The sequence below is a fragment of the Diadema setosum genome, chromosome 5, assembly GCF_964275005.1.
Source record: "Diadema setosum chromosome 5, eeDiaSeto1, whole genome shotgun sequence".
Classification (NCBI taxonomy): domain Eukaryota; kingdom Metazoa; phylum Echinodermata; class Echinoidea; order Diadematoida; family Diadematidae; genus Diadema; species Diadema setosum.
Genome location: NC_092689.1, coordinates 8,485,838 through 8,498,111, shown reverse-complemented (window position 1 = coordinate 8,498,111; position 12,274 = coordinate 8,485,838). Strand labels below are relative to the sequence as shown.

The 12,274-nt window shown below is 37.9% G+C and overlaps 1 protein-coding gene across 1 annotated transcript in view; it reads left to right on the top strand.

The window, feature by feature from the left end:
- The window catches only part of LOC140228477 (uncharacterized), a 36,738-nt gene that overhangs the window by 9,997 nt on the left and 14,467 nt on the right, over positions 1-12,274 (top strand). The gene's annotated exons all lie outside the window — the stretch shown is intronic.

Genomic DNA, 12,274 nt, shown 5'->3' with positions numbered 1-12,274 from the left:
TAAACAAACATGAAATGTAATCATCTGTGATGCAGAGATGTTTTAATTTCTCTGTACAAAGTGTGTGCCAAACATGAAGTATGAGCAGCATGTACAATGAATTGGTGGTGGCATTGTTAAGGAGTATGTGTTGGCATTGCTAAGGAGTATGTGTTTGATTGAACAACTGTGAACACTGTGCTGTACTTTAAAAGCTTGAACATCTCCATTATTTCAGCAGGATATATAATATATATAATATTGTATGTAATATTGTATATTATATATATGTCTATTTGATACATGTATTATATATATATATATATATATATACTATATGTAACCCATTAAGGAGGAAAAATAAAAACCAGGGAGCGTACATGCACCGCAAAGGGTTCAATTTTGATATCTGAAAAGTTCAAGAATTAACCCTTTTGGGTGGAAGAATGAACCTTTTTACAAGCTTGAGGTTAAACAATGTATCCTTCAGAGGTTCAATTTTTAACCTGCCTGGGTGCAAAAAATAAACCTTGAGGTTCAGTTTTGAACTCAGAGGGTTCATTTTTATGGAATTCAAAATTGAACCCTAGACAGGGGTTCAAATTTTGAGGGAAAAGGGTTCATTTTTATGGGGTTCAAAATTGAACCCTAGACAGGGGTTCAAATTTTGAGGGAAAAGGGGTGCTGCTATTGCATCACGCCTAGAGGTTCAATTTTGAACCCTGATTTCTTAGTGTGTATATAGTGTTGGTATTATGCTCTTAGGTTCCGGTAGATCACAAGCCAACATGAAGTGCAATTTCATTATATCTGCAAATAACTGAATGTAAAAGAAAACCAAATAGTAGAATCGCGATTAACTAGAACATTAATTAAGACATTTTGGAATTAGAGAGTTTCTCATGGCTCCACGCAACAGTCTCAAACAAATTGTACTATTATGCAGATATGCAAATTTGTGATGGTGTCATCGGTCAACACAACGGCCTTTGGGTTAGTAAATGAAAATAATATGATATAAAAACCAGCCTTTTAGACGATGATTCAGCCACTGCATTTCTATCTCCTTGACGATAATCACGATACAATAACTCCATTCAAAAGCTGCTGGATACTCTGTTACTGGTTTCGTTACAACAACAACTACTACTACTAGTACTAGTACTACTACTGCTACTACTACTACTACTACTACTACTAGTACTGCTACTACTACTACTACTACTACTACTACTACTACTACTACTACTACTACTACCACAACAACAACTACAACTACAGCAACACAACAAAACCCACATTGTTATAGCGCGCACAAAGCTTTGACCGTATTATGCGAGACCCAATGATCCATTTGACAATTTTAATTAGGCAGATTTATTTTTTTCGTCATCCTCTGCGAATGTTTACATGAAAATCTATGATGGTACGACCAGAAAATGTATACATTTTGTAACTTGACAAAATGATTCCAACCGAATCTCACGTCGCCGAAGTCAGTCCATCATACGATTGTCGTCACACCACAGCAGAGCAGTGGTGCGTGTAGAGGGAGTAGGCCTATGATGCCATAAAATGTATACTACCAATCATATTGGTATTTCCGGGAAATAACGTATATTTGACAAAAGAATGACGAGTTAAACCAGTTCGTACAATATCCGGACCCGAAAGCAGGATTTTTATGACTCCGGAATATATAGCTTTACATACTCGTTTCAACTTTGTCGCAGTGTTTATTGAGGAAAATAGTGAGGTTTTCACTGACACACATCCGTAGCATTCTGTCTTCGGGGAAAATTAAAAGCAAACAAAAGGCAAAGATATACCCTGGTTTAGTGCTCTGGTTGTTTGAATATCTATGAGTACGAGTATTGACTTGTCGGTAACGAGAATCGAGAATATTGAGACAATTTTCAAGGCAGTCAATGCCAAGTCATCGTCGTAAAAAACATAGGTCTTTGATATAATCACGAATTATTAGTTTGTTAGTCTGCAAGTAAAAACAAACTGCACTTCACTTCTTCCATACTTCGTATAGAACGATAAGAAATGGCTCGATATTCTGAGGGATTCAATACACTTTCCATACCCCTAAAGAGATTACATGTTTCAAAGCAACACAGGCATAAAGATTGCGGATAATCTCTTTAAGTGTCTACCATTTATAAATTTACTTATTCAGATGGGTCCTAAGAAAAATCATGTAGCTAGTCGTTTAAAAATCAACAACAACAGCAACATACTATCAAGTCACTTTCCATTTGCCCACAAACGTGTCGGGTATCATTATGTGGAGCGATAGCAGAGTGAAGTTCAATGTGAAAGATTTTCAACAAAATAAGAGTTTTCAACTCCAATTTAAAGGCATTAACTACCATTTGCAGATGAAACAAAACCTCACCTTTAGTGCTTCAAAATAGTTCTAAAATGTGAGTTAAGGATAGAAACAAACAATATAAAAAGTTAATCAGTGTAATCAATGTCAAATATACAAAATGTGGACAATAGTTATCGTTTTTTTTTTCTTGAATAAACCGTCTACAGTTAGGCCTATATGGTTAATTGAGAAAACTAGTCATGTCTCTTATGTTTTAGGCTTCTTTTTTTTTTTGCAATTTTTTTTTACATAATAGGATGTTTAGTGATACAACTGACCTACACTATGCATCAAATGTTATAACTTAAAAATTTTTACGTCACCGCTCCCATACTTAATGGTAACCAAAATTTGAAGAATATCAATATGCGTGCATGTTTTTCGCGGTGGATCTTGCTGTGGACATGACAGTACGTATGATAGAGGGTCCTACTATCATGATCAATCCGTTGCTACCAGTGGTCTTGACTTCATTAACAATCATTCGCTGTCGTTGTCAGGAGACCATCGCATGTCTTTTCGAAGATCCCTCCTTGCTTCCCAATTCCTTAGAATTCCGAGGCTCCGGTTTATCATCGCAAACATCGATCATTGTGTGTGTCTTCGATTGGAGCCTGGATGCTAAGATCTTAACAAATAAATCAAATGGAGGGGGGCGCTAGAGAATACGGGAGAACGCAAAGTTGGTCGGAGCACGGCCGGACCTTTGACATTTGTCTTTAAGCTCGGACAGTAATTGACCGCCTTCGTCACTTCTTGTCGACCTACCTTGCTCGGAGATGGACAGGACAGTTGCCGAGGTAAACATTGTTGTTTCTCTGGAGGGTTATAGTTTATTATTTCGAAGGTTCGTTAATCCGACAATGAAATAACGTCCATCATTCCAACGGTTCGCGAATCCGAAAACGAAATAAAGTTCGTAATTCCGAAGATAGGTTTGTACGCACCTCTCATTTTATGATTAACGGACTTTAACTTATTTTTGGATTAACGAACATCTAGTTACAGGGAATTTGTGTGTATGTGAATGACGAACCTTCGGAATAACGAACCTTATTTCATTCTCGTATCAACAAACCATCCGAATAACAAACATCTATACCCTCTGGAGATGTTGCTTTATATATAAAATCATTGTTTATTCGAACTGCCTCGAACGCATGCAAACAAAATACGACGTATTCTTTGATATGCAGCGTCCGTCTTTTGCTGAAATGTTTGTTGATGCCCTGTAAATGATACCCTAAGCAGAAACAGCCTCTTACCACCGTGAGAGTGATGATGCCCGGAGTCTATATAGTATTTCACATTTCGATTTGATTTGATTTTGATCGTATAATCAACAGAATACTAACCATTTCAACCGGTCATATCTTCGAGAAAGGTGGTGAGGAAAAGAAGATTCAAGTAGTGTCTAATCATCTTCGTTTCATTGAGCCAGCTAAAAAAATTAAAAAGCGACAGGAACAAACAAACAACTATTCTTTACTGCTATGTGCCAGTAAACAACTGAGTAAACAAATTGAAAATCCTTTTCTGTATCGTCTTGCTAATTAGCAAAACACTACTGATATTAATCCTTCTTCATTTGTTGAAAATGAGTAAGACAAAGTATCAGTTAGACACAGAATGCAAGAGTATTACGAAAAAAAATATGGTTGGCCAATCCATGGTTTGAAAATTGGTTTGGAGGTCGAAAACCAACAGAAAGATCTCTCCAGCGAGTTCATCCTCGGACAAGGATGTAATGTCCCTCATGAATCATTAATGATGATGACAAGGCCGTCAGGAAGTGTAGTGAAAATGATATAACCTTGATGAGGTATCCCTGAGTGAACAAAGCGAGATGATAAGCCAAGTATTGGTGATGTGATGATGATGATGATGATGATGATGATGATGATGATGATGATGATGATGATGGTGGTGGTGGTGGTGATGGTGATGGTGATGATGATGATGGTGGTGGTAGTGATGATGATGATGATGATGATGATGATGGTGTTTGTGGTGTTGGTGGTTGTGGTGGTGATGATTGATGGTGATTGTGATAATATTGAATATGCTATTAAGACCATAGCTACAGGAAATCACAATTCTCCCAATTCATATTATCTTATATAATCTATATCATTTGAAGGTGACTGCGCGATAAATTTAGTAATCGAGGATTTTTTCTTTTCAAAGTAAGGAGTGCAGAGAAAACGTTTAGAGATGCAAGTCGGATCGAGGTGTTTGATTTTATTCTATATCTAGCTTTTCAAAGAGTACAAAGAAAAAAAAATAATAATATAATATAAAAAAGTTGGACGGGGCGCATCTCCTACATTGTGTTTACTCGTGCAGTGTAAATGATATCAAATGTTAAAAGAGCGTACAATTCTTAGAAATTCAAAGTTTATTTCAATTCAATTTAATTCAACTTTATTTTCATTTCCATTAAACAAACAGGGAAAATTATATACAATGCATTAACAGAACATAATTTGTAATAATTTAAAAAACGTAACTTAACAAAAATACATGTGATCATGAGTATTTGATAAAAACCGGTTTTTAAATAGCTGATATATCTAAAATCAAATGTAAAACAAGGCGATCCTAGTAAAAGGTGGGTACCATCTTTTATAAAGATCGCTTTGTTTTGTATGTCGTAGACAATTCAAAGCCAATTTTCATCAAATAAACCTTGAATTTCTCTTGAATTATGTGCTGTTTTAAATTTCGCAAGAGGTGTCTCATTATCTCACAAAAATGTTGGTAACCTCATGCCCCATCTCAGCCTAAAGTGTCTACCACCCCATTAATAAAGTCAAAGAAGGAGCCAGTGGCGTAACTACGGGGGGCATGGGGGGGGGGGGCACGTGCCCCCCCCCCCCCCCCAATCCGCTGGTAAAAAAAAAAAAAAAAAAAAAAAAAAAAAAACCTACCAAAATGGTAATTCAAGGGTTAGTAAACTGCTTTTGAAATCGACATGAAAGGATGATCAAGAAAAAAGATATTTTTCTAAGATTTCTTTTAACCATATAATTAAAGAGGTATTATAGTGAAACATTGTTCAAAAAGCCCGGAGACGACAAAAGATTGTGATTCAGTGTGATTCCTGGTTGGCATTTTGAATACAAGCAGGATGTGCGCAGTGTACTCAGAACATCGGAATGGCAAAAAGAGTCGCTGCAATGTTGCGCAATGTGATGTTTGATAGGTTGTACACATTTGCTATCAAAGCTTGATCATTGATTTTGCAGTGTTGCTTTACATACTAGTCTATATTAAAATGCCTTGCATTGCCAATAATAAGACTTGACCTTGGCTATTTCCTAACTTTTCCATCTATATGAAACACACACACTCACAAACACAAACAAATTAGGGGATGCTCTACATAAAGTGCAGATTTTGGACATCCTTCTCCCGCTTGGTCACTTCGACGCCCCCTCGCTGGTCATACCTCCCCCAATCATGAACATAAACCGACACCCTTGACTACCAGTGGCGGATCCAGGGGGCGCACCGGGCGCCCTCTCCCTCCAAAGCGATTAGCTACAAACGACAGTTTTTGGACTGTAAAATGTCAAAATTTTCAAGCTCGTTCGCTTCGCTCGCTCGCATTTAATCGTTATGCAATTTTCCTGATGCTGCTGTCAGTAATTGCCAGCAGTTGCGCCCGGTGCGTCCCCTCCCCTTAATTTCCAAAGCGAAAAAATATAGCTACAAACGGCAGTTTGGGGACTGTAAAATGTCAAAATTTTCAAGCTCGCTCGCTCGCATTTAATCGTTATGCAATTCTCCTGATGTTGCTGTAAGTAATTGCCAGCAGTTGCGCCCGGTGCGCCCCCTCTCCTTAATTTCCAAAGCGAAAAAAATATAGCTACAAACGGCAGTTTTGGGATTGTAATGTCAAAATTTTCAAGCTCGCTCGCTTCGCTCGCTCGCATTTAATCGTTATGCAATTCTCCTGATGTTGCTGTCAGTAATTGCCAGCAATTGTGCCCGGTGCGCCCAGGCCCTCTCCTTGATTTCCAAAGCGAAAAAATATAGCTACAAACGGCAGTTTTGGGACTGTCAAATGTCAAAATTTTCAAGCTCGCTTGCATTTAATCGCTATGCAATTCTCCTGATGTTGCTGTCAGTAATTGCCAGCAGTTGCGCCCGGTGCGCCCCCTTTCCAAAGCGAACAAATATAGCTAAAATCGGCAGTTTTTGGGACTATTGTCAACATTTTCAAGTTCGCTCGCTTCGCTCGCTCGCATTTAATCGTTATGCAATTCTCCTGATGTTGCTGTCAGTAATTGCCAGCAGTTGCGCCCGGTGCGCCCCCTCTCCTTAATTTCCAGAGCGGAAAAAAATATAGCTACAAACGGCAGTTTGGGGACTGTAAAATGTCAAAATTTTCAAGCTCGCTCGCTTCGCTCACTCGCATTTAATCGCTATGCAATTCTCCTGATGTTGCTCTCAGTAATTGCCAGCAGTTGCGCCCGATGCGCACCCTCCCCTTAATTTCCAAAGCGAAAAAATATAGCTAAAAACGGCAGTTTTGGGTCTATAAAATGTCAAAATTTTCAAGCTCGCTCGCTTCGCTCGCTCGCATTTAACCGTTATATGCCATTCTCCAGATATTACTGCCAGTAATTGCCAGCAGTTGCACCCGGTGCGCCCCCCTTGAATTTCCTAAGCGAAAAAATATAGCTACAAACGGCAGTTTGGGGACTGTAAAATGTCAAAATTTTCAAGCTCCCTCGCTTCGCTCGCTCGCATTTGATCGTTATGCCATTCTCGTGATGTTATACTGCCAGCAACTGCCAGCAGTTGCGCCCCGTGCAACCCCCTTAATTTCCAAAGCAAATTTATAAATATATATATATATATATATATATATATATATATATATATATATATATATATATACATACATATATTATTATATATAGCTACAAACGGCAGTTTGGGGACTGTAAAATGTCAAAATTTTCAAGCTCGCTCGCTCCGCTCGCTCGCATTTAATTGTTACGTTATGCAATTCTGATGTTGCTGCCATGAGGTGCCCCCCCAATGTCTTGACCCACGGTACGCCACTGGAAGGAGCTGTACTACAAGTCGACGAATCAGTGCTCATCATCTAAATGTCTAAACGTGGTTGTCGTGCATGGCTTCAGCTTTCGACCCACTTACACACAACTTCGCTATCTTTCGAGTCAATCCTAACGGGGGACATGCGCTGGACGCCTCTTTTTGTGTAAAGATCCTCCTAAGCCGTTCGGCAAGCAATCTTGTTAGTTTTGTCTGCATGGCTACTGATTCTAACCTTCTCCTCGCAAAGAAATTCGCCTGCAGCCCGGCTTTTATTCATGGGATGGACCACAAATAGCATACGTATACATTATTATTACCCCCTACTTTGCACAGAAAGAAGAGACTTTGTAAAACAGCCCGAGAATATATTGTTTGTTTGTACCATAACAGACAAACGTAATACACAGTCAGGTTGGTAACCTCTCTTTCCTTGCCCATTTTGTTTGTTGTTATTTTTTGCACACACTTTCAACCTCCCCTATCATAAGATGGTTGGTCTCTACATGACCAAAATAAGCGATATTCTTTTTTCATTTTGACAATGTTTGTGTGGCATGTCTTGTTTTTGCACTGTTTTGACTTGTGACCATGATGAAATGTAGTGTCAGGTCTTGAGGAAAATGCATTAAACTAAAAATGACAAGAAAAAAAAAACAACAACAAAACAACTGCACGCATACATGTAATACGTATATATATATATATATATATATATATATATATATATATATATATATATATATATATATATATATATCTTTATAGAGTTATTATTTACATAACATTCTTCAGCTCTATAACTATTATGTACATATACATGCACATTAATACGCATATATATATTTTATATCACAATATGCGTATGCGTGTGTGTGAGTGTTTGTGTGTGCTTGCATGTTTGTATAATGCAATACTTTTCCCCTGAACTCTATCACTAACTGATAATCAGGTTCTGATTGGGGACTTGTTTAACTATTGACAGGCGCACCTGATTGCTTGCTCACGCTCCAAAAACTGTGTGCATTATTAATTTCTGTATTTATCAAACCGATGTGCTGCTCAGATAACGAGCAAACCTGTCGAGTTATATTTCTTTATCGTTATTTCTGTCGAGTTATTAAGCTAAATTGTGTGTGTAGTGTTGGTCATCATTATCATCTACGAGGAGATCAGTCTGAATCATATCTTCACTGTTTGATTTGGGAGGGACAGGTTCGTGGGCGCCGCTCGAGTTGTCATGATGAGAAAGGAATTTTAACGAGCTTTTTATCGCGTTTGCGAAAGCCGCCAAATCTATTTTTTATTCTTTTTGCCACTTTAAAGAAAGAATCTGAATAATATTATTATGTACGCTGCTTGGCACTGAACTCTTTTTCAAATAAAGCGTCTGATATTCTATGTCATTGTTTTAGATATATTATTGCTCGCTTTCATTTCGGTCGTATCATAATTATGAATGTGACAATTATGAAGAAGGCAAAGCAGATGAAATTAATGAATATGATGAAAATAGACTAGGCCTTTAGTGGAAACTTTTAATTACTTGCAAAATCTTATGAATTTGACTATTGCGTATTCATTTTAGTATTTCGCGCAATGGACAAGATCAATGCGTATCAAATAAGAATTCGATACAACTTTGAATAAAGACTATCTTATCACCCAGCAGACGTCCATCAGTTTGACTTCATTCTGCAAAGTGTGATGCCAAAGAGAGAATTTTCAAGAGGAAGTATAAGAGGGGAGAAACTTCGGCATAAGATCAATTCAGCGAGTGTAGTATGAGACCTCTTTGGGTCTTCAAGAGCCAACCACGTCCGTCTTTCTGCGGTGCTTTAACCACTCCAAGGACACCTGACCAGCTATGAATAGCTCAATCCAAAAGATTCTTGACGAGAACGAAGCACTTAAGTTGCCTCCAGTTGGAAAAGGAGAAGACAAATGATTCAGACGCATCTCCAGGCGTTTATTATTATTGGTTTTTTTTTTTCTTCATAAATTCGTGATTTTGCATTACCAGTTTGGCATTCGGCGACCGATTTTTCTTTTGTTAGTCTCCATGTCTACCCTCACAAGAGGGCATTGAATCTGAACAAGATCTTTATTTTGATCAAAGACGACTCTGTGTATATCTCAATCCCGAGATGAATATAAAACTAGAAGATGTACAATATTAGATGCGCATTGTTCTAATTCATGACATGAAGTATGCAAGAAAATAATTTTGTTTCACCATTTCTGGCAAATGTCACCGATAATCGTTACAAGAAGATTAAAATCCTTAACACCTTAACAGACGGATATAAACCCGTGATGAGACAAAGGAAAACAAGCAGACAAATACACAGAGAGACTTACGGTGTAATTTCTGAGGGTCAAGTGTATCTCTTTGCCCAAGACATGTTTGACTTCATGCGTAGTTCGAATAGGGTTTTTTTTTTTCACTTCAACTTCGACTAATCTAAATGTTGATATGAAATATGTTATCTTATCATTCTGTTTGTTTCAGTTTTTCATTAGCCTAATTTATGCATTTTCCTCGAAAACGTGAACTAAAACTTGACGATGAAGTGGCATACAAGTTGATGTGCAGAAACAAAAGGCAATGGTTATATGAAGTGACGATTTGTAACTTCATTCTGAGATATAGACTTCTTTTATGCAACCTTGTGACAAATTGCATCATGCCAACGGAGAATAAAACAAAGAATCGATGCAGGAGACCTCCGTTGTAAGCAAGGCTTGACTATGGGATAGTGGCCTGGACTCTAATAAAAATACATCAAGAAATTCTTTATATTGCTGATATCTATACAATCATCGTTTAGACCAACGATTTAAATAGCATATACTTAATTAAAAACGATGAGTCAAAAGGCTTAAAGACATGAATTACATATTTGCAGTTAAATCGCGAAATCACATTAGCACCCAAGCTTTTTGATTTGACCACGGAGGTAGCGCCATGATATGACGCCAACTTTTTCATTAGTCTTCCCTTATCACATTAACAACTCAGAAACATGATGTCGACCTTGTTTCGATGATAGCCTTTCGCGCTGGTCAAACAAAGTGACCGGTGTACTGCGATATAACTCCTCTCAGTGCAGCAGAGTACACAACTCCCCTTTTATTCTCTATAGTGTTAACGGTATACCTTTAGAGCACTGCGAGAATGGTCCCTCGTAAACCATGGCCGTAGCTCAGCTAACGGTAAGTGTGATTGCATACAGCGGGTCCTTAATTTCTGTTTAATTAACGACTATCAGTCCCATGCCTGATAGAGGGGGTACACAGAGTCGTGAAAGCTTAGATTAAGCAACTCGTGTTATGGCCGTCATGAAGCTATAAAAAAATGCGAAACACGCTCAATGTTTGGACGAATCACGTCGTTGAATGCATAGTGCCAATCACGAGCTTTTGAAACATTCGTTGTTCGAGCGCGAAGTGGTCTCCCTCGATGGAACATAATCTCCATCCGTCACTCCGGGGAAAGAGCAGTGGTTAACCTACTCTACATTTTCGTCGCGAGAGATGCTGAAATCAATCTCGTGAGTTAGACACGATGCAGTGATTCTAGAGTTGGACTTTGCATCCAGCGACAAGCAGCTGTACCTATTTACTCTGCCATTGTAATAAATCGGAAGAAAAGAAGCTTTCTTTATCATTAGTATCGTTCATATATGCTATAGTTTTGTGTTTCGAACCAACGCAATGAAAGATGCCATCCAGGAAACTTCGGGTAAAATACATACCAGTGAGTATCATATCGGCTTCTATTCTTCCTATCTGGACGATTTACTCTTATTTTGCTCTCACCCTTGTCACTCTTTGCGTTCTTGCTTTCACTTCTTAATTTCGATATACTTAAAAGGTGCAACGAGCTGATGTTAACTTAATCGGCATATTTTGTTTATACTATGCCTCTTTTTTGTTTTTGTTTTTTGTTTTTTGTTTTTTTTTTACATTTCGTGTGTTCGTCTGAAATTTTGGAAGGATCTGCAATTATTCCCAAAGCATTGCGAAATTAATTGCCTGAAGTATAAAGCAACAACACCTGCAGTCTGACCTGTCGAAGATATTGCTCATGAAGGAAATAGTTATCCCAGTGTAGAGCCCAATGTAAGAAAGCAACAGAGTACAACACATTACGAAATTCATATTGTATTTGTTCTATTCCATTCTCTTCTAGACTTTATCAAAATAACATCTAACACGTGTAAGCAGCAGAGGATGTTGTCATGGTATCACATCGTCTAAATAGAAAATAGCCCTATTATGAGCCTGTTGAGGTGCAATTTTAGGAGAATCTCTTTTTTTTGGGGGGGGGGCTGTATTATTATCTTATGATCTTAAATCAGAGATGAATCAAAATAAGGACAGACTTGTTTCCATTCTATTTCCGTTCATTCGTCACAGAGTATAAACAACAACAGAAACGTCAGCAAAAATAGATAAAGAAGGATATCTGCAGTAGATGAGAATGATGTATAGTGATCATGTAATCGCGTATATCCAGCACTTCGGATCACCGAAAGACACCCGAATGCATGTGAAGAGATAAGAGAATGTTCAAAGGAACATTTCCGTTGTGACGCCATTAGGAGACACGCTTCTGATTGTAATCGTCTCCCAATATCCATTCCTTTTTTTTTTCTTTTCTTTTTTTTCATTTCAGATCTTGATAGTAATCACTGTGGTGGTACTGATGTATGGTTTGATTTTAATGTTGATGATCATGGTGCTCCGTATCGGTTTTGTTTGTTTGTTTGTCTGTTGTTGTTGTTTTTACAAATGAAATAGGCTTAAGACTGGAAAGCTATAGGCCTGTATGGTTCTCGA